The sequence below is a fragment of the Lonchura striata genome, chromosome 3 (genome assembly GCF_050655825.1).
Source record: "Lonchura striata isolate lonStrDom1 chromosome 3, ASM5065582v1, whole genome shotgun sequence".
NCBI lineage: Eukaryota > Metazoa > Chordata > Aves > Passeriformes > Estrildidae > Lonchura > Lonchura striata.
In genome coordinates this window covers 70,137,950-70,160,788 of record NC_140705.1, presented here as the reverse complement: position 1 = coordinate 70,160,788, position 22,839 = coordinate 70,137,950, and the positions used below count along the sequence as shown (strand labels likewise).

The window sequence follows — 22,839 nt, the reverse complement described above, 5'->3', positions numbered from 1 at the left end:
CTTCAGCTTTTTCCTCATCCCTTGTCACTGTGTTCTCCTCTACTCACGACAGAGGCTGGAGGAAGAACCTTAATGTAAGAGCTCTTTTTACATTTGGTTCTCAAACAAGTTATAAGTCTAAGGAGCATTTGCCAAACCTCTTAATTTTAAATAAATTTTAATAAACCTAGTTTTTCAAGCAGATATCAGCAACATTCACAACCAAGTTAGAAAAAAGCAGATTATTAAGCAAACACACAAAAATTTAATTCAATTTGCTGATATACAATTAATTGTTCCTACACACACAATGACTACTTTTGAATGAGACAGGATTCAATGCATGATGCAAACTGCTTTGCACATAAAAAAAAAAGTTGAGTGAAATTACTATAGTAGCATATTGTGCTTAAGCTAAACAAGACAGGCATTATTTCCATTGAACTCTACAGAACCCCAGTGACAGTGTGAAGTAACTGGGGAAAGAGTACACATTAACATAAAAATTCTGAGTCCACTGGAGAAAAGCAGCTTTGTGGAAACTGTAGAACCAAACTACAAATACAGAAAAAATGATCTAATAGTGCTACACAGTATAACACTGCAATCATCTTCCTACCTTGAAATACTCAGAGACTGATATAAATTTGAGTTTGATTTGTTTAGGTACTGTTAGGGTTGGGGTTTCTGTTAGGTCTTTTTGTTTGTGGGTTGGTTGGTTTGCTTTTTTCAGGGAGGGCTGTTTGATTTTTGTTTTTAGAAAAAGGGTTATTTTATTAATTAGAAAATTAGTACAGTCTGTTCAGTATACAGCTTGCCTTCTAAGCAACATTTTAAGCTATGCATTCCTGTTTTGTTGCAATATCATTTAGATTCCAGTAAGAAATATGCTCTTGTGTCTGTCTCTATGTAATGCCAGAAAGGAAATTAAATCTTAGTGGAACCTCAGTAATCAATGTGCCAGTGAAATACTGAAACTACCAAGCAACTGGCTACTATGAATTGGGAAAGCATCTAGAGGAAAGTTGGCCTCCTCCACCCTCACTAAATACAGAAACACTTAGATACTAAATTGTTCACAAAATAGGAAAACCAAAAAATCTTCACAGCTCTAGCTATAATCAACATCTAATAATTATAGGCAAGACAACAGAAGCAGATTCTGAGTCTGGGCAATGGACATGTAGGAGGCACTTTACTGGAAATGTTTGCTTCCAGAGAAGGAATGAATACTACTTGACAGACCACATATGTGGTCAACCAAAAGATTTTTTTTTAAACATGAATCAGTATCAAACCAGATGTCTTCTGATTCAATTAATAAGTAGATTTCGTAACAGTTGAATAAAGAAAGTACCACGTTATAGAATAAAGTAAGTATGGATAAGATACTACAAAGACTCATCCACAGAACACATGCAGACTCTTCTGTCCTGCTTTTGTAAAGACATTTTTTATAAGGTGATGCAAACTAAACGTGCTTTAAAAAGCTCAATAACTCACCCCCAAGCCATCACACACACAGCCTTCACAGAGAGCATGGGATACCACTAAGGCCTTTTTCCAGAGCCTCTGTCTTTCCAGTGCTACGAAACAAGGTAATTTGACAACATTCTGTAATTTAAACATAAATAGAGAAACATTTGTTTACACTGGGCTTAGTTCTGATTCTGCTACCTAGAAAAGATGAGTTTTTAATAAAATCTTCACTGAGCAGTATACCAAACATAGCCGGGCAGTTTCTGGGCTGAACACTTCAAGGAAATACACCATGTCAAAAGGACAGAGCATCAAGGTGGTAACAACTAACTCTAAGAAAAGGATTCAGCATGCAAATCAAATTATGTTGAAAAGAGACAGAAAATATGTATATTCTAGTCCAAACTGACACTCAGAAGTCAATAAGAGTAGTTAAAAAAACTAAATCTGTTAGTTAGAAAACCTAATCTGTATGTTAACATTTGAGATATAGAGCTGGAAGAAGGTGAGGAAAACCTTTTGTCCCCCTCATCACCCATCCATTGATCTTATAGCCAGCACTGAGGAGTTTGTATGAGAAACTTATTTTTCTTGCAAAAGACTGCTAAACCAATAAATAAATAACTCAACCGAGTTTAGTTAAGATTTTTTCACTCAGCACTAGATTTATTGTAGATGGAAAACAAAAATTCCCCAAATAATTTCAAATCAACCAGAGGAGTGAAGCATTAATACTACATCATCCACTTCACCTTGATATTCACAAAGAAAAGAGATGAGAGATCAGGAAACTCAAAGCTGCCAACAATGAAATAATTGCTTTGGTACACAGTTCTAGAAGCCTTGCACACAACCTCATAGTACACACATGTCTAAAACAATGGAGAACTCTATTTTAGTTTCCTGCATGAACTTAATAACAAACAATACAAGGGCAACAGAAATACAAACATAGAGGTTCAAGGCACAAGTAATCCTAATTAAATACACTTGTCAACTACGACAATTTCAGGACACAGTTTGTCAATTTTTACATTTTCACAATTACTTCTTTAAAGAGACACACTGCTAATATACACACACAAAAAAAAAGAACTTAAAAATACCCTTCATTTTAACTCTAGCTACACAAAATATCAATGCCAAAAACTTCTACTGGTCAAAATCCTACGACAGAGCAAATTTCCTTCCTACTTCATCCACTAATACCATATTACATAAACTTGAAATCTATCATGGTTACAAACACTAACCAATTTGGAAAAAAAAAAAGTATTTAAATTGCTTATTTCTAGTTTAGGAACAGTGTTTCTAAGTCAAACTATATGAAATGCAAAGTAGGGGAGAGCCTAAGTTTACCTTACTTAGTCTAAAAGCACTGTAAATTCTGGCTGCCCTGGAGACAAAGTTAGCTGAAACATTTTCAGCTGCCACATAACCCATACTCTTCCTCCTGCTCAGACAAAGCTACCAACTGCCAAATGTTATCTAATAATTAGCATATGTAAAGCAAAAGGGCTGGATTATGCCCTCAGTTTATCTTTCCTTAGAAAATTGCTTTGAATTAAACCTGCAGCCCACTTCAAAGTTCTAAAAGTAGGCTTGCCAAAGAGAGCAAAACAGATAAAAAAAAAACCCCAAATAAATCTATTTACAGGTGTATTTTAAATTCCAAAACCGTGCAGGAAGAAATTTCTAAACATTCTCCTCTTAAAAAAAAAAAAAAAACCTACTTTAAGGAAAGATGAAAATAGAGCCAAAAATCAAAGTCACATTCTTTGTATCTGGTTTCTAAACATAATACAGCAATAACATCAATCCCTAAGTAAGGGAAATTAAGTAAATATCTGTGAATGCTGATATGGAGCCAACTGAAAAATAAGGAAAGGCAAAGTAGAAATAGTCTATCTAATCTGTCAGTCACCCAAACATAATTAACTGATATCATCATTAACAATAACAGAGATCACTTTTCTATAATCTCCAAGAGACAATGACAAAAGGAAGGATGTCACATACAGAAATGTCTCAACTTCTCTTTTCTTCTAAGGAGCTAGCATATATGCTTAACAAACAGTACATGAAATGGAAATATATGTTCCCATCCCCCTTAAAAAAACACTTCAAAAATGTTTACAAATTTAGTTTATATTTTTAAGAAAATTTTGGACTTTGATCTTCAGCCTTTGATGGCATGTAGCCTTGCCCTTTCTGAAGCTGTCCAAAGCAGTTAATGTCACTGGCCTTAAGTATGACCAAAAAGCCTTGAGAAATTTCAAGATTAATCTTTTCCTTTTTTATTTGTTTTTAAAGTATGATTTCTTTCCATCCATTTTACTTTCTCCTATTTCCAGTAAGATAAAACAGAAAACCTGTATACAAGCAGACACTGGATGAAGTGGAGCACCTGGGAAAAGTTTGTATCCCTCCTTCCCTCTCCTCACAGGCTGCCATGCAAGACAAAGTACACACTCGGTTCACAGGGAAGAATTTGACAGGGCGGCAAATCAGGTTACTAGGCTAAATGACAGAAGTGAGATGGCAAAACAAAAGAAAAAGATTGCAAAAAGAAAAAAAGCCTAACAGCTAAGAACTACAAAGTATTTGAATGATATTCACAACAAATGAGTAGCTTTTTAGAGGACCATAAAAAATATTCAAGAGTACTTGTGGGGTTTCTATTTTTGAAACTAAATGCTTCCTTGCTTCTTGCCCCCTCCTCCCCCCTCAACTTTGCAAACAGACAGGGCTCAGAGTGTGCTGGTTAATAACCAGACCAGGTCAGCCTGCAAGAGATTATTTTAAGCTGTCTGCATTTTTTTAGACAGGAGTGGATGTGACAGGCTACCCAAGAGAAGATCAAATATAACAAGAGGTCATCTGTATCATATTATCAATATTTTAAGACTAAAATTTACTGAAAACAAAAACATAGACCTTGCATAGACAGGATAAAAAATATTACAGCACAGTTAGTTTCACAAAATTCAAAGTTCTATAGATTTCTTAGACAATCAATTTCGACCCTGAAAAATGCTTCTAAAACCTCATTAAATCTTCTCCCCTCCTAATTAACTGAGCCTGAAAAATATTCTTATGTCTATTGCCCTCTACCTAAGCTCACTAACCAAAGAATGAACGACTTGGACATTTTCCCTACAATTTGATTAAGAAAGAGCTGCAGGTGACCTTGACTTCATCCTTTAATTAATGGAATTAATCGATGTGTTCTAGCTTTTTTTTCCTGCTCACAAAATATATATCAGTTTCTTCCCTTCACCTATGTTACCAGAATCACACGGAGTCTTTGAGGCAGGAACAGACCACTGGAGATTTTCTACCCCAACCCCCTGCTCAAACTGGTTCACATAGATTAGCTGCTCATGGCCATGTCCAGTCAAGTTTTAAGTATCTTCAAGGAGGGAGAATCCACAACCTCTCCTGTAAAACAGTTCCAGAGCCCAACCACCCTCATAGTAGAAGCCTTTTCTTATGTTCATATGGAATTTCATGTATTTCAAATTACATCATGGCCTCTTATCCTGTCACGGGGCACCACTGCAAAGAGCCTGGCTCCATCCTCTTTTCACTCTCCTCCAAGAATTTATGCACTGATGAGATCCCCCTGAGCCTTCTCTAGGCCAAACAGTTCCAGCTCACCCAGCATCTCACTATACAAAAAACACTCCAGTCCCTTAACCTCTTTTGTGGCCTGCACTGGATGCTCTCCAATATGTCCTTATCTCTCTTGTGCCAGGAAACCAGAACTGCACACAGCAGTCCAGGTGTGGCCTCACCAGTGCTGCCACAAGGACACTTTGCTGGCTCATGTCCTCCCACATCTCCAGGTCCTTTTCTGCAGTGCTGTTTGCAGGTGGCTGACCTCTGGTATGTGCTGGTTCTTGGGGTCATTTCTCCCCAGCTGGCATTGTCCTTCTTTGAATTAGCAATGTTCTTCTCTGCCCACTCTTCATCTTGTTGAGGTCCCTCTGGATGGCAGCCCAACAACCTGGGATATCAAACACTCCTCCTGGTTTTTAACATCGGGAAACTTGCTGAGGGTGTGCTCAGTGCCAGCAACAGAGATGGGACTGAGACAAAGTCCCACTCACTGTTTAATGAACAAAGACATTAAACAGTGTTGAACCCAGTATCAGTCCCCCGGTACACCACTGGCCCCCCACTGTAGCAAGTGTTGCTGATTACAACCCTCTAAATTTGCCAGTTCAGCCAGCTATCAGTCTATTTCACTATCAAGGTTATCTTCTCTCATCCACCAAGCCAGTCATTTCATCATAGAAGGGTATCAGGTGGGTTAAGTAGAATTTTCCATGCTTCAATTCCTGCTCACTACTCCCAGTCATTCATGCACCTGGAAATACCTTCCAGGATCACTTGCTCTATCACCTTCACAGGGACAAGCAAGGCTTATTTATCTGTACTTCCCCAGACTCTCCTTGGATATAGATCTTTCTCTGGTCCTCAGTAACCTCTCCAAATTGCATGACCTTTTGAAGAAATCAAGAGTGCTCTCACACTGACATTGGTCAGCTCCATCAGTGTTCATAGGTGCATTCTACCAAGTCCCATGGACTTATTTATGCTTAGTTTGTTTAAATATCCCTTAATTTAATCACCCTCTACTGAGGGTAAGTCTTCCTTGCTCCACACTGTCTGGGATTTTGGAATGCTGGTCATACCAGGGAAGACTGAAGTGGAAACTGTGTTGAACACTTCAGCCTTTTTTCTGCCTGTTGTCACCAGATCCCCTACCCCACTATCAGTGGGCTCACATTTTCCCTAGCATCCTTCAACTCCTTATGTACTTGAAACAGGTTTTTCATTGTCCTTCACATCCTTCACCAACTTTAATTCCAGAATGGTTTTGGCTCTCTCTGAACCATTTGGAAATTCTTGATTTTTTTTCATTTCTTGTTTTCCCATGCTGTTCCATGTTCTGTTTCTCCAGTTTTCTCTGAGAAGTCTCTCCTTCACATATACATAACTCTTCTTTTCCAACTTTCTCCCTCATCCTGCACAGTTCTGGCAGTAACCAAAAACAAGTACATGTTTTTGACCCATTCTGCAGTTTATCTTCAAAAGTGTTTGCATTAATTCTTAATTATTTCAAATATTTTATTAGAAGTCTTTTTCTGCATGAGCCAGAAATAAAGGATTTAAATTAAGATAATTTACTATAAGCCTTCACTCTGTATAAAACAATAATATACACAAATCATTTTACTGAAATAAATTAGATTACATTAATTAAGGAATCAAGAAGGTTTGCATCTTTTCCTCCCTCCCTTGTAACAATTTCCTTTCAATTCTTTTTATTTGTTTCTTAAGACATTTTGTTGGTTTTTTACATCTGTTTAGTTAGCGTCAGTGGCACATCAGCCTCTTCCTCAAAGGAAAAAGAAATACTACTGGCTGAGGGCTAAGGAAAGAAAGTTTAACACTAGTTTCTCCCAATTTTTTTAAATTAACAGTCTCTTTCCCTTATAAGACTCATCACTCTTCAGTTCCTGAGCTTAACTATCCTACCCAACCTGTCAATATTCCTTCTTTTGTCCCCCCTACTCCCTCTGCAAAACAGCTAACCCAAAATGCACATTAGTAAGCTCTTCCATTATATTAACATACATGTTATTTTACCTTGAATCCTATTTTGGAGGACCTCACTAACACTTTTGCTTACTGTTACCTCATTATTATGTAGAATGATATGGCATTTGAAGAGGCGAGAGTCCTACTTCTTTCCAAGCTCCAGTAAGCTAAATGGAAAGACCCAACAAACACATATTCCAGAACCACAGACTTTGTGTAGCAAGGGCAGAGAGACATAACACAGCATATATATTTTTTTGGCTCACTGCCTTTAGGAACTAAAACAGCCCTCTCCCTAAACTGTTCAGTCCTGCCAGATTTGTGGCAGTCAGAAGGGAACCAACTCTGAAGATTGGTATTATTTTACCAACACAAACAAACAACCCATAGCATTACTAGTATTTTGTACCATGTGATCCAATAACTTTTAAGCAAAACATTGGTTCACTTACCCTACAACCTTTCCACTCAGGTGGCAGAACTATTAAGACTATGAGCCATCTAAAACTGAAGCACACATACCTTGTAAGATAAAGCAGATTGATATTTTATTTATACCTAAGTATATTTTAATTCTTCTTACAGAAGAAATAAAGGATAACAATTTGGAGATTGAAAAGGTGCATATGACACATAAAACACCATACAGAATTACTGATATATTACATTGCTATTGACAAAAATGGTATGTGCCTATCAGCATTCCTAGCTAGTTATTTTTCACTTACTGGTTAGAGCTAAAATTCCATCATCAGTCCCTTATCAAATCTGGAGTATTGTATTCCATATTCCCCCAGTACTAGAATGACACAGAAACTATAGGAGCAAATCCAGAGAAATGCCAATAAAATGACTGAAGGATTGAATTATCTTTCATATAAGGAATGGGGGAGAGGGCTGGGGCTGCTCATCCTGAAAAAGAGAAAGCTCAGAGGGGATCTCCCCAATGCCTAAGTGGGGGCATGAAAGGGAGCCAGACTCTCCTCATGGGTGTTCAATGCAAGATAAAGGGAAATAAGACAGGAAGCACAAGAAAAGTCCACCTAAACATAGGAAAATACCCTTTGACTGTGAGAGTCAAACAACAGAACAGGTTGTCCAGACAGGTTGTGGAGTTTTCACACTTGAAGATATTTAAAATCCAGCTGGCCTTGACCTGTAAGCAGGGATGGCTAACTATGTGATATAAGAGTCACCTCTCCATTTCAGCAATTCTGTGATTTGTCTAATATTGCTCAGCTTCTGAAAACAACTTTCTTTGCACAAAAGGCACACCAAGTTTACTGTGAAAAAGTTATATCATGCCATACTTGTATTATCAGAGCAAATTTATTACTAAACATTTTTTGTTTGCATTAGTTTCTGATATGTTTATATGGTTTATGTTTATGCCCAAACTACATTGTTCTATCTATGCCCATATCACAATTACCAACATACACAAACTGTCAATAGATGATGTTTTCATTAACTCACATAAATACATAAGCCTTTAGAAGCCAGTTCATTCCCAGATCACAAAAAACTTCCAAAATACCAAACTATAGGATCTAATTGGTTGTCCCATGTACACATGTCCCTATGAAATAACTATAAAAATTATTACAGAAATAGTGCCTCAGTAGCTAGCAGAGTTCAGTCTATCAGTAATTGGAGGCAAAGAGTTTAGTTTTAAATTTGTTTATAAATATGAAAAGGAAACATGCTACTGGATGCAAAACTCTAACTAAATGCTGCATTTAGGTTTACTGATTCCATATCTACGTCATACATTTGGACACATCCTCCCAGTGAAAACATCACCCATGAAGCTGATGTTAGGCAAATGTAACAAGTTTATCCCTTGAATCTGACATGTATACATTCTACATGGATGCACAGCCTCCAATTTTATTATATGATCCTCTGCCTTAAAAGTACAGCTACGGTGTAATGTAGAATTATAACAGCTGAACAACCTCAGGTAAGTAATTTGGATTACTTTTAAAATAATTGAAATTGTAAACACTTTTCAAACATTTCATTTTTGTGTAGCCAATTTTGGAATGCCTCTTAAAAGAAACTTCAAACAGGTTTTAGTTTTTAGTGTTACCATTCTTTAATAAATGGTTAACTATTTAACTTGGGAGATAAAACCCCTAACAGTTTTCTACAACTAAAAGAATTTCCCATCTATCTTCTTGTGCCTGTACTTATAAGAAAGAGCGAATAAATTTTTATGGTCTATAAAATTACATATTTCAAAGTCCAGATTATCAAACCTGCTAATCAGTACCACTGCTACCATAATTGTAAACTATATCAAAAGAACAATTTTGACATAAAGGTTTTGTCAGGATTATATGGAACAAAGCCCATACCAGAAAAAAAAAAATTTTAAAAATCAATGTGTATTTATTTCAGGGGTCAGCAAACCACAGGTGTTTTCTCCTACCTTAAACAGCAATATTCCTTGTATTATATACTTTTCAAATTATGAAAGAAAAACAATGCACCTTATTAGACATCTGTAACCATCATTCTTTTTGCAGCATTATTATACCTACTACTACTCTAAATGACAGAAAGAGGGTAAAATATACAAGTTATATTTTTCAGCTTCTTCCAGATTTCTTTAAACATCTACTATGCATTGATCAACTGTACAGCCAAAAGATAAAGCAAATGCAATATTAGAAGTGGTTAGCACATAATTCTAGACTAGAAATACTAGTGTTCTCTTTTACTACATTAGCATTATTCAAATGAAGATATTCTTGACAACACACAATGCAAAACATGCTACAATATATTGTCCTCTCAGTCTGACTACTTCCAAAGCAAAACACATTGTTTATATGAAAAGTAGTAGGTAAGATTTTAGAGCAATGTTCTACTCTGTCATTAATAAAGCAGACCTTCATCAAACACAGTAACATGGGAGAAAAAAAAAAACTATTAATCTAATGTGAACAAAAGGAGACGCTTAAAATCTGATAAACAACAACACAGATACTGAGCATCCACCTAGTTTAACGCTGCAGCACACAGAGGGGCTGAGGGGCTCAGGTGGCTGAACTCAAAGTTCAATCTTTTCTCCTGCATCAAAGCATGTGGCAAACATGGCAAGGAGGATCAATTATTCAGAATCTCCTAATTCTTTACTTCATACAAATCTCTGAACATATTATAAATATAACATAAAAACATTTAAAATTCTTATTTCAGAATTTTTTTCCTCCTTGAAACAATATGTAGTTGGAAATAAAAGTTAAAAGTTTTACTGGTGTCAGAAATATGATAGAAACAGAAAACTACCACACTGAATGTCTTCAGATGATAGATTGTGTTCAGCCAACATAAAATATTTCTAAGCCTGAGCCATATCCTAGAATTAAAACAAATCCAGCTGAGCTAGATCAAGGAGCTTGTAGAGATAGGAATTTGGCTTCTCTGATGCATTACAAAATAATCCTTCTGTATAATAACAGCTGTATAGTATTGATTGTACCCTACACTTCAATATTAATGAGAGGCTATCTGCCAAGTTATAGATTTCAAAAAAAAAGGCTGAACTTTCTCTAGAGACAGGTTTTGTTCAGCCTGAAGACAGGGAACACTTATAGCAGCCTTCCAGCAGGCAAAAGGGGTTTCAAGAGTGCCAGAGAGGGACTTTATACAAGGGCATGCAGTGATATGGCAAGGGGGAATGGCTTCAGACTGAAAGAGGGTGGGTTTAGATTTGATATGAATAAGAAATTCTTTACTGTGAGGGTGGTGAAAGATTGGAACAGGTCATCCTGAGAAGCTGGGAACGACCAGGTTGAAGGGAGCTAGTGGAAAATGTCCTTCTATGACAGGGAGGTTGGAAGATGATCTTAACGGTGTCTTCCAACTCAAAGCATTCTGTGATTCTTTATTCACTTGGACACCCAGCCACATAAATTATTAACTTAGGGTTTTTAGGGTGCTTTAGGTGTCCCAAGGAAATCCCATTTGTGAACATCAAGAAAACAGCACAGCTGCCTTTTTATTTAAAAGTACTACAAACATAGTAAAAATATATTTGCCATCAGCTAGAAACTGTGCTTACCTTTGGCTAGAAGAGTTCACAAAGGATGTCAACTTTAGTCACTCTTTTTCTGATATCAACAGAATGGAAATACCTGCAAATCAAATGAGAAAGATTTATTTGTTTTGGTTTGGGCTGAACAGGTTGTCTTATGATATTAAGAGATAAGTAAAACAAAACACTTAAATAAACCCTAGTAAAATGAAAATCTACTAATTTCTACATGCAAGTAAAATATCAAGAGCAACTCACTGACTTTAAAAATCAGCATAGTTTCATATGTATGTGTTGCAACAGAGACTTTAAAGGTGTTATCTGTTCAAGTTCCTGGCAATAACTGGAAAAAAACCATTGCTAGGGCAAAGGGTCATGAGCCAGTAGGTGCTGAACCAACAGACAGTTTCGTTATGGCTCTGCTTCAAAGGTTATGATAAAGGGTCCACAGCTATTCCTAGAACTGTACTGTAAAAAGCAAGTAGCGTAATAATATATTCAATTACAAGGATGAGAAAAAGTTATTAAGTTCCATAAAATGTTTTGAGAGACGAGTAGTGAGTTGATCCAAAAGGTTAAAAAACATGCTCTGAGATTCTGTGGGATAACTTACAGCCAAGAAATTATCTAACACTGCAAAATTTACATCTGACAATTTTATATTTGCTTCTGAACTAAAGTAAATAAAAACATATGTAAAAAAATATTTTAGCTAGGTCTGTCTGATCAACATTAGAATGAGATAAATCACAAAACTATCAAGTACCAGCAAGACAATTTGGCTATTTTATATCAAAGCTTACAAAGTTTCAAAAGGAGTTCATTTCACCATGATCTCAGACAGTAAAATCTGGCTTGAAAATACACAATGTTATATTCATACTGAAAGAAAGCAAAAAGAACACACACACAGCAGGAACAGATGTTATTTCCTGTACTAAATCACCACCATAGGGACAAAAATAATTCTAATAGGTATTTTACAGAATAGTGCATACAATGGAAAAGAACACAAAGCCTCAAAATCCTACGTCAGTTGCATATCTAGGTATTAAAGACACCGGTAACATAAACAAACAAAAAGCCTATACAGACGGAATGCAGGACAGGTTACTACTATCCTCATTCTAGGTCTAGTCAAAAATAGCCAACCACTGAAGTCTACTTTCACCAGTATGCTCACACTAGAGAGAAAAAAAAAAAAAAAAACAAAAGAAAAAAAACCAGCTCCTGGTATAGTTACAACCTAAAATTCAAGCAAACACATTGGCCAGTGCAGGTCTCATGGGAGAGCCAAAAAAAACCCCTCAACTCTATCCGTAGTAGCGTAGACTAGCATCATCAGGTAACTGTTTGCCAATAAAACACACAACTAAAAACCCCCAAGATATTAAACAAAAATTTCTCATTCCTAACTTAAAAATTATATCTGATGAAAACGAATTTCACAGATACACCTCAGTCTAATAAAATCTGAAACGAAAGCCATAATAAATACTGAAACTCAAAAGTAAAAGCATGAGAAGAAAGCAAATGTTAAAATTAAAAACAATTCTTTTTAAAATGGCTATGGAATCTGGTCCATTATCCAATAGAAACTGCTTCCAGTTTTCTTTATATAAGGTTATGAGAATATTATAATTATTAGCATTGTTTTTCTCACAAAAAAAATGTAATCATATATTCAAATCACTGGAAAAGCAAGCTTCAAAACATCTGTCTCAAAGGCAATTTCTAACTTGTCCATTTATGGGAGGAGAAAGTGGAATCAATTGATCCTCAGAGTAAAATAGGATTTAGAGGATTATGCTGCTCTTTTGTGAGGCAGCCAAATGGGAAAACACTAGACCTTGTCCACATACTAATTCTTTTCTTTAATCCAAGTTCTTCTACAGAACACTGAATCAGGTAAAGAATTTAAGAATTGAGAATAAAAAATAATGTTATATATTCCAAAAATAACTTATTGTTTCACCGGTATTCAAGTGTTTTCTTTAAAATATCTTGTCCCTACATTCATAAAGGTCTACAAATGAAAAAAAATCTCAGAATTTCAAGTAATGTATGTCCCTTTAAATTCACATAAAGTATCAAATTAGAAATCAGATACAAAGATGCCTATTTTCTTTCTTGTATTTCAAAACTTATTTGTAGTATTGGACATCATAAAACTGCTGTGCATTAGGTGATTATCACAGATCAGTTTGTCCTGGACATCTCGTCTTTTACTGCTTGTGGAGGTAATATCTGGGTTGCTGTATTCTCCAGGATGCAATAATGGATTTCATTCGTTGGTTTCTTAATCTTTATCTGAATGTCCACTGGAATTGAAAACCAGTATCTTGTTTCTACAGAAACTGTCACCAAGGAAGTCAAGTTGGCCAAAGAGAAGGCAAAGAAGAGTTCACATCGAAAGATATCTGAAATGCAGGTAGAAATAATTCCAGCATAGGCAAGTCAATACTTGTTAGTAGCCCTGTTTGGCAAAATGTCAGACATTCATAACTGTGGTCTGCCATATACTCTACTTCATATTCAACTACAAAAAAATTATTTTTCTTCATGAATATATAGTATTATTTATGTCCCAATCTTTTAATATTTTCTATTCCTATGTTGTTGTTGTAGGAAAAGCAGAAATAATAATATCAGTACAAGCTCTCTCACTTTCCCTGGGCAAGTTCTCTTTCTCTACCCAAAAAGTTTTGTCAATTTAGAGGAATTGATTCCAGAAAGAATGGGCAAAGAGAATGGGCATCCTCGTCAGGAAAGCCTAGTTCCCAGCAGCTTCTTAGTGCTCCAAAACACTGTGCAGATGGTCACTGCCCAGGTAAGCTCCACATCAAGCTCAGTATGTCCAGAATATCAACCTGACACACCCAATCTACCCAGCAAGTCTGAGGTACCCTGGACACACTACATTTACATTGTAGGAGCTGCATTTTTGGTGGGATATCCAAGGAAGAAAATAAATTCCAAGAAGGACCACAAAGGCTAGCTAACACTTGTCAAGCCATTTGTTCTAGATTGTGGGATACTACTGACAATGGTATCTTCAGCATTCCAAACCTTCAAGAAGAAACTTTACACCTAGACCAAGTCTCATACATGACTGCAGTAACCCTTTTGGTAATACCCTGCCTTGCACAAAGAATTAGAAAACTACAGAGAGAAAGCAAACAAGCAGACTGACAACTCTGCCCCAGAAGAACACAAACCCAAATACAGGCATCAAAGGATTTTTTTCTTCTGCTGAGACAAAGACAAGGCACATGCTCCTTCCACCAAGACATGCCAGAAGATAATCCACTCTCAACTGCCTTTTACAAACACAGATGCACATACTGCAGCCTTATTTGCCAACCTAGGCTGAAACACAGAGACATTAGGATTTCTGTGTGAGGAACTGGACTCATCATGCAAGCAAAAAATATAATTTCTTTAACAGCTAATACCGCTATTAAAGCTTTTCCTATTTAATTTCCCCTTTTGAAAAAATGGAGTTTAGTATCTATTAAGCAAAGAAGATTCTTTACTTTCTTCCTTCCCATACTTACAACTGCCTTTTCATGATATTCAAGTACTAAGAATCTTGAACTTAATATATGGAGCAAAAGAAATGACAAAAACTGGTACATTAAATTTCCAAGTACAACTTAAGTACAAGAACTGCATATAAAAGTGATACAACTGACACGATTTTCTCTACTTGCTCAATTTAATTGGCAAAGCTATTGTCAGTCCTATCATCTTATACACCCAATCTTTCAAGAAAGCTCTATTACTCCATAATGCTTAGGCAGAGTTTAGAGTAAAATACCTCATCCACAATTCTTACTGGTGATAAAGACTCTTGCTGGTGCTACAGAAGGTAAATGAAAATCAAATAGCTATTCACAGAAAATAATTTCATAACACAGACAAGATTAAGATTGTCTGGTTCACACCAGAATTTTAGTTAGTATATTTCATATGTGAAGCAGAACTTTGAAAACATATATACTCTACAAGGACATTGGAAACCATTACTTCCATGAAAAATCCAATTATGACAGTTGTCTAGCAAAGACAGCCATATTTCAAAGAGATGGATGAAAAAGAGATGTACAAAAGTAACTTGAACATCTACCTAAAAGTACAAGTATCAAAACTGCTTGTTTATAAATAAAAGCCATATTGCATAAGCTCTTAGTGTAGTCTCTCTCTGATCTACTTCTTACAATGACCACAGGTTAGACAAAGGATTTGGGATCAAACCACAGCACTCCATGTCCTAGCTCCTGCTTCGATTTCAGCAACTAATGGGGACATCTAGCACTTTAAAGGGGCACAACTGAAGTGATTGCATGTATTTTGCCATGTATTTCCTCTCCAACTACTAAACTCAATTTAACTCCATATAACTTTCCATATTCCCAACACAATAGACTGATCTCTGTAAAGGCCTTTTCCTTCCTTTCATACAGAAAATATCCAGTAAATAGCTAATTTCCCACTCTCTAAGTGACTCCTGTTGTTTACAGGAAGGAAAGGGAACAGAAATCTTACCATAAAACAGTGAGAGCTAAAAAGTTTTGTTTCATTTCCTACCGTGCAGGTGTTTCATACAAGAAATCTATTTTAATTCTTCATTTCAGGGAGAAAACATGCTGGTTCTTTTTGAAATACAGACTGAGAAACAGAAAAAAATAAGGTTAAGGAAGTAGCAGCATGCTTTACTGTGAAACAAAACAAAGACATACAATAACCATTGCTATAAAACTTGTGAAATCCTTGGCTTTGGACACGCAATTATTTTACACTTTGACTTGTAAACTGGGTTTTCTTTCTAAATCAAATTCTTTTTTAATTTTTTGCTGCCCAGATAAATGTGTAAAGATCAATGTTCCAGCTACATTTGACAAAAAAAAAAAAAATCAGACTCCAAAATAACACAAAAAACAATACCAAACTCCTCCCTTATCTAATCAACTTATGGTAGTTGATTTTAATACCAACGCTGCCCACAATGCTACAATGTTCATTTAACACCCAGAATGGAATTCCCTAGTGAAAGATCCTTCTGGAACTCCATCCATATTCTAAACTACAGGGACAAGGAGAATGAAAAATAACTTGTGTTGGTTCAAGATGCATGGCATCTCTGTTTGTACAGTTGTTTTTCAGTTTCAGAAATACCAACATCCATCATAGTAAGAATTACATTAATCTCTCTAAGAGCTGTAATTCTCTATTGCCCACTGGTGTGTGGAAGATTCAAATTCTAAAAGAAGTCAAGCACATGAGGAAACTAATCATCTTACAGGCCACACATATCACCCAGTTCAAAAGGAAATTGAGAACTTTATTACATAATATCACAGCACACCTATCACAGATGCTGTCACACTATAAAATTATGTAAAAGATAAAAATATTATCACAAGGTTATATTTGTCCCTCCACAGAAGGGATACCTAATTTGATCCAGGCTGGCTGAACCTCACCAGCTACAGGTCAGATTACAGATATTTCCCCATCACAGTAATTGTTGTTCCTAGTTCTACATACCAGTTCCCTGTACAGTCAGCAAAAGTTGAATGCCTTCCCAATGGATGCACTTCCAAACTGTTCTAGCTGAGCTGCACAGGGAACAACATTAATTTATCAGTGAGCACACTGCCCAAACACCCATTTCAAACCTTAAAGCAAGAGTAAGCCAGCTGGAAGGATTGGAAGGGCCCAAGACAGACTGAGGGTCATCAGATAAATCACCACTGTTTCAATCAAAGCACTTCCAGTGAAACATGCAATTACTTGGAGTTTGTTAAAAGCAGCTTTCCATACTTTGTGATAAGTTACCTGGGAAAACAAATTATATCACTGCACTGTGGATACTTAAAGAAAGATTTGCTAATTAAGCATAATTAATTACACAGCAGCACTAATTTGAAAAGCAGTCTCCATTCATCTTTTGTCTGATTAAGTCCCAGATTGACTGCTGAGAAGAATTGTTTATAGAACCTGCAATTTTGGATGATCCTTTCTCTGAGAAAGATAACAAAGAGCACTTGCTAAGAAACACGTAAGGTGAACAGCAAATGTATACAACTGACACATTCTCTAATATAAGTAGCAGTAAAAATAGATCTTTCCTTAGGCCATCAGAATTTTCTTACATACACTCAAAAGCAACTATAGCTTCTTCCTGAATATGACAAAAAATCAACTAACCCTGCTCTGACCTGAAAGAATTCTACCACATGTAGAATATAACCCCAAGTAAAGAACATTATTATGAAAACAGAAAAGGTAAGCTTGAGATAGCTTTGCCTTTTCAACTGGCTTTTAAAGTGGAAAAGGATCTGTGCTTTGCATCACAATTATTTTGTCAGAAATTAACAGAAGACCTCACAATGCCCATCATTTCTAGCGGCAATTAATACGGAACATAAGTATCTTTACTAAAAGGTAATAAACATAGAGTTTGATCTTTTTCATTTATGTTTTCAGCATGACACTCCACATATTGCTATCCACATACATAATGTGAACACCATCTTCATTCCCACCTTCATTTTTCTCCTATGAAACAATGTTCAGCTTCAGGCATCCTTTTCTCCCTTTGCAATACCTCATTTTGACAGCACAGCAAAAGCATGTAATAAGCAAGATCACAAAGAGAGCATGAAACAATATCCATTCTGGCACTACCAAATATCAGGTTTGGACCAACTAATTACAGCAAATACAACAGATGAGAGAGATTAAAAACTATAGCTATTTTCAGGAATAGTTCAACATTTAGCCCTAATAGTCTTTTGCTCCTGGTTTGGAGGTTTTTTTGGGGTTTTTTGTTTGTTTGATTTGTTTGTTTTATATTTAACTTTGTATTATGCCAAACTTCATCACAGAAGAGATAAAGGGCTTATATAAACACAGCAAAGCTGAGTACCACACCTCTCAATGAAAGAGACTAGGTTTCTTAACTTCCCTGCATTTTCAGAGTACAGTGGTCAGACATTTGAAGTGCTTTTGATACCACCTGAGCACAAAAAAAAAAAAAAAAGAAACCTCATGAAAATAAACATGCTGAAAATATTAACAATAAAGGAGAATTATCAGCCTGGAACTGAAGTTACTAAACAAGACAGAAATTACTGGCTTCATCCACAGAAAAGCAGATTAAAAAAAATCAGCTGGATGACAAAGTAATGCTTGACTATTTCAATTAAAGATAAGTGGAACATGGCAACTGACTTATGGCAACAGCTTAAAAGCAGGAAAAATACAAAAATTATTCACAAATCATAAAATCAGTCTGAAAAAAACCCATAACTAAATCACACTGTTGTGAATGCTATTCACAGAAATAGGAACAATACTTTTTTATATTGCTTCCATAGGTCTTCTTAATATTTTGTTTATCATCAACATTCATCTGAAGTGGAAAAAATACTTTTTTGTCAGTTTTAAGTAGAAAATACAAAATAAGTACTATGCAAAAAACCAAAGCATTTCTTTATCAGCTATCTTTTCATCAAGCATGAAAAGTAAGATGATTTTCAAACACAATCAATGGAGAGGAATATTTTACTATCATTTTCGCTCGAAAAACAAGAGTAGAATTTTGTGAATATCATTTATAAATGCCTTGTAGGATATGCCATTTGACAGTGTTGCCTGCTTTTTCAAACACACAGTCATTTTAGAAGGAGGTAATAAAAGAAAAGGGCTGAAGGCTGAGAAAAACCTAATCAGTTTAAGTTTTGGAGTGGCTGAGAGACACTTCTAGAAGTCACTCAGTCCAGTCTGGTGCTCGGAGCAGAAGTTCCATCAGCACTGGAAATGGTGAGCCATGGCTGAATCTTCAAGGGGTGGAAAATCCAGCCGTGTCTCCAGGCAGTCTGTTCTGGTCTGTACCAGCCTCCTGGCAGCCAAACACACCATACCAGAGTTTGGGGCCCATCTGGTGACAGTGGAAAAAATTCACCTCTATCCTTTTGTGGAAGTACCCTGAAGCTATGGGATTCCCTTAGGTCACCCAGCAGCTGCTGCTTTGTCAGAGTGAGCAAGCCCAGCTCTGTCAGCTTCTCCTGCCATCTCACCTGCTCCAAGCAAGGGCCTTCTACCCTTCTTGGTGTTCTCCAGTTTCTTAACATCCCTCTTGAAATGCAGGGACCAAAATTAGATATTTAACATAAATCAAGATCTTTAACATTCCATCCAGCTCTCCTACTGAAATATCCAGTAATGTAAACAAAGTAGTTTGCAGAATTTTAAAATTAATTCTTCATTCAATTATAGCCTCACAGTGTTTTCCTTACATGCTGAACTTACACACTTGATTGAAAATTAAGTTCAAATTCAAAATTCTGGAGTCCTCTTTCAGCCTTAACTCTGAAACAACACTGAAAAGGTTGACAGTGCCCAGAACTGCATTTGAATGTCTCCCATTTCCCTCAGAATATTAGAGGCAAAAATAGCATAATTGGTCACCAAATTCATTCCAAGTATATGAGACTTATAGTTTACTACCATTGTTTTTTATAGTCAACACTCATTACGTGGTGTTTATGGCCAGATTAAACACACATAATGCAAAATGAAGAGGAACATACAAGATAAATACACAACAGAAAAAAAAAGAATCAACAGAGATCCTTTCAAGCTGTACCAAGACCTGAGCTGGTATGTACAATATAACATACTGTAACAAGAACATTATCCCTCTTAGCTCAAGAGGGGCTAATTTGGAAGCAGCCCAAAACTTTCAGCATTCCAAATAACATTCATCTATATCCATAGATGAGCAGAATTTGGTGACAGAACAGAATTTGGTGACAGATATTTGGGTACATGTTTATTCTAACTTCACAGAAGTCAAAGTTTGCCATAGACTAAAATTTTTTCACCCATTAAGTGAACTGGACAGACACCTTTTTTGAAGGCTGTAACACCAGATGTTTCAGGATATGGGAGCTGCCTCATATTAAAAAAAAATTGAAGCCAAATAAAGTGTAACTTTTATATAAAAATTTTGATTTGAATAAAAAAAATTTGGGAAGTTGGAATGGGACCATAGATCTTTACATGCTCTAAAAAATTATGAATTAATTCTTCTTTGTTACTTTTGACTAGGGAAACATTTTAACTACATTTTGGATTCCCATTGCAACTAGTGCACAATATACAATCTACACTACAGCCTAGGTAGGGTATACTCTGTTTACATTATCTCATAAAGGAGAAAAATTTGTTCACTACCCTTTCATCCAAAGTTCCTGAACTGTTAATAAATAAATAATTGATATAAGCTGTTGGGAGGCAGGGGAAGTTGTTGATTTTGGTTGGGAATTTTTGTTTTATTTTGTTCCTCTTCCTCTCTATCCCCATCTCCCAGATATAGGTGCAGAGAAGTCTCCTTCACAAAGCATTTCAAATGTAGGCAATTACAATTACCACCTCTACTGCTGTTTCCTAGAACATTTTTCTTTACTGAATGGCAAAACCAAAAGTAAGTTAAAATTTTAGCTTAGTCTCTGGTTAGGATTACCACATTTTGATTCCTTTTCCATATATGTTTGACAGATACTTTTGTCTTCTATTACAAAAAAATTAAACACCAGAGAATTTTGATTGTACAAATTTTCCAGCTTAAATTCATAAGGTCATTGTTCTTGCAGATGAGACTTCAGAAACATTTCAAATATGGCACAGTTCATACGGTTCTGAACAAAAAACAGTTTGTATTTCAGACATGCCTAAATATGCCAGCCTGCCAATCAAACTAGAAGTCTCCCAAAGGCACTATTGCACGAGTAGAGAGATGAAGAGAGGCACAGATAATAGCATTCCTCCTGTAAAAAAATTGCTAAGAACCAGGTTTGTTTGCTGTACCAGAAATATGTGAAAGCAGTGTTTTTCAGCAATCTTTTTAGATTTTACTGTCTGAGAAAAAAAAAATACAGCATATCTAAATGATTGAATAATTAGCAGGGATAAAATTTTCGCTTATCCATGTGCAACACACTGTAGATTTTTCTCCTTCAGTAGTATAGATCCTGGGTCTGTGTATTTAAAATGTCCATCTGCTTCTGAACTTACACAAATGCACTTAACTGTGGAGTAGTTACAGATATTCAGTACTTGAGAAACTGGAAAAATAGCCAACTATGATAGCAGTGAACAAAAAAAAAGTTGGCCAAAAGTCAAATCCCCTCCCCATATTTCTACACACAGCTACATGGTTTAGATATCAGTACACATCAAAGCAATAACAACAGTGTTATAAAAGGCATTTACACTCTTAAATTTAAAATCCACCAGTTAAGATTTATCAGATTTGAACACAATTCACATACGACCTAACTGACATCTAAATAAACCAACAGTAAGCAGACTTTGGACATATTTATTTAAGAAAATCAAAATAAATTGAAATAAAAAACTAGGAGATTCATTCAGATAATATCAATATATTCAAATAATTTTTCTGTAAAATAAAATTAATTACCACATTTATACAAAGAGAACAACACATTCTCTCAGTGTGTGTTTTTTAAGCCATCAATTTTAATTTTCTCTCCCCCCAAACATTAGTTACAGTAGCTCTCATATAAGGTTCATGCATAGGAAATAATGCAAATTAAAATAATGAATGCTGTGTACCCTGACTGGGACCTAAAAAGACACCAAGTTTCTTGCTGTCTTTTATACCCAAATATATACAGAGATCTCATTTGAGAAAGACAGCAAGGCTTTGCACCTCTGTGCATTCTGCCACCTTGTAAAGGTTGAGCACAGCTTTGGCACGAAGCTATGCCACATCTTCTGCCTCCAAACCAAGTCTCCCTCATTCATCCAGTACATTGCTCTGCCATGTTGTTGTGGGCACAGGCTTTTGATCTTGTTTAAAAATTCAGTGAATCAGAGGAATTTAACTTGAAACCAACTTTCAAGGCTGTTGAAGTTCTAGAAACACGTCCTTTATCTCAGCCATTGAATCAAAACTAAACAAAGACAAAGTTTTCTATGATGAAGCTTCAATTGCTCCTAGGAAGAAGACTGGAGTAAAATATTGATTTACAAATATTTCAAAAACTGCGTTTGCCACAGCAAAGCTTTATCTTAATAAAAAGTATATATTTATATAACAATTTATACCTATTAAGGTTATATTATTTATTTCATGCTGAAAACAGCAATAAAATGAAATAGTAATAAAAATATGCAGCCAAACAGTGTAACATTTCTACCAGGAATAGACATCTAGCAATCAAAAAAAAAAAAAATTATAAATCATAAACATCACAGAACAAGGATAAACTGTCTCCTTCTGCTGACTTATAAACCCAAGATCAACAACAAAAGTCTCACCAGTGCTGTGTTTCAGACCTGAGAGTTTTGCTTCTTTTGTCCACTTGGAACACATAATGAAACAGTCACTTCATCGTTATTTCTTATTTCTCTTTCTACCTTTCAGATGCGTGCACAGGCACCCAAACATACACACTCAAGCCACTCACCCTCTCACATGTGGCAAGGACTTTCCTACTCCCCACCCAAGATCATTACTGTTGTTTTATTTCTTTTCTTGCTCAAGACAACTGTTAAATTGCAGTATACACACCTTGTCTCTATCACAAATATCCTAAATATCACCCAGCATGTCTTCCTCCTTCCCACTAAGGGATAGTACTTCTTATTTCAATCATAATTATCACCTGTAAGATTTTTAAGCAGCT

At 35.8% G+C, this 22,839-nt stretch overlaps 1 protein-coding gene across 7 annotated transcripts in view; it reads right to left on the bottom strand.

Moving 5' to 3' along the window:
- Positions 1-22,839, bottom strand: part of SIPA1L2 (signal induced proliferation associated 1 like 2) — a 129,863-nt gene that overhangs the window by 85,787 nt on the left and 21,237 nt on the right. For 6 of the 7 annotated variants that reach the window (XM_085576789.1, XM_085576792.1, XM_085576793.1 and 3 more), the window contains exon 2: positions 11,141-11,213. The gene's annotated coding sequence lies outside the window, so the exon portion shown is untranslated. Of the gene's footprint in view, positions 1-1,482; positions 1,594-11,140; positions 11,214-22,839 lie in introns of all 7 variants that reach the window. The other variant, XM_021527120.4, reaches the window with a different exon arrangement.